The sequence below is a fragment of the Acanthochromis polyacanthus genome, chromosome 6 (assembly GCF_021347895.1).
Source record: "Acanthochromis polyacanthus isolate Apoly-LR-REF ecotype Palm Island chromosome 6, KAUST_Apoly_ChrSc, whole genome shotgun sequence".
NCBI classification, from domain to species: domain Eukaryota; kingdom Metazoa; phylum Chordata; class Actinopteri; family Pomacentridae; genus Acanthochromis; species Acanthochromis polyacanthus.
The window spans coordinates 28508865-28510165 of NC_067118.1; positions in this window are offsets into that span (position 1 = coordinate 28508865).

Genomic DNA, 1301 nt, shown 5'->3' on the forward strand with positions numbered 1-1301 from the left:
GTGTTACTTGGTCTGCGCTCAACAACAAAGTTTGTGGTGTCACCCACGCCTATTGCAAATATTAAACTTTAACAGCAGGAACACTTCTTTCCTTGGGTTCTGGATAATTGTCTATGTGACTCGGAGGGATAAAGATCAATGATATTATTGATTTCGGGGCTGTGTGTTTGAGATGCATGGTCTCCACTGTGCTTCAAGAATTTCACATATCTCTGAACAAACTCCCCGTGAAACAGATGGCTCCAAGTTCAGTCCTTACGTGTCAAAACACATTGTCAACATGGGAAAATCTCTATGAACAATTAATCCCGAGATACAATTGTTCTGCTAAGAACTACTCAGCAATTTATGCTATTTGGCTTCCTCCTATATATCCCAAACCCCCTCTGCACACACTTGACTCTGCCAAAGCCTCAGACATTAATGCTGTGTTGTAGTGTGCCTACATCTCAAGCAGTTTCTTGCTGTTCCTCTCACTCCGGGTATTCTTCACTGCTTCCTGAACTGGGAATGCACCCTGTCTTCCTGAGCAAGCATCAAAATAAAATGTGAAGTCTTTATGCCGTAGAGATGGCAGCGTGAGTTGCAGGCCTTGGGCATGTTCTGCATGCCAGTGATAAAAAATCCAGACACAATTCACAAGTAGAGCTTACCATGTGGTAAAGGCGGTGGGGAACGGGGAGGATCGAGTTGTTTCCCACTGGGTGCTGATTTACTCCAAATAACACCACTCACCTCTCTGTCTATCCAATGATCATCATTATGTCACCATTATGGGCTGAAGAACTCCCCCACTGTAAGTGAAGATTACCTTCAGCTGAATGGACGCCATTATTTCTCAACACAATCGGCTTTCAATTTTCCTTTCTGTTCGGCATGTGAAAACATGTTCTTGCCTAATCTTCTTTTATGCACCTGCCTCTAACAACACCAAGGTAAGCTAAGGACTGAAGGTTTACTTCTTCTCTTCCTCGCATTCTTGTATCTGACACTATAACATTCTGATTTTCTGCCTAAGTTTTCTGGATTAACTTTTAATCACTTAAAAACATTAAGCGTGTTCTTAGTTTCCTAAATGTAGGGCAGAGAAGAAACTTACAACAAAAAAAAGGGACGGAATAAAAGGAAATGTTGCCTCAGGAGGAGAAGAAATCCATTCTAAATATAAATAATTGTTAATCATGTGGTCACAGCGACGTGAGTAGTGCCAGTTTCCCTGATTTGCATTTGTTAGAAGCATATGATCAGTCAGAGTCCCAGTATTCCATCTAATCCAGAGGCAGTCTGGCTTTAAGACATGT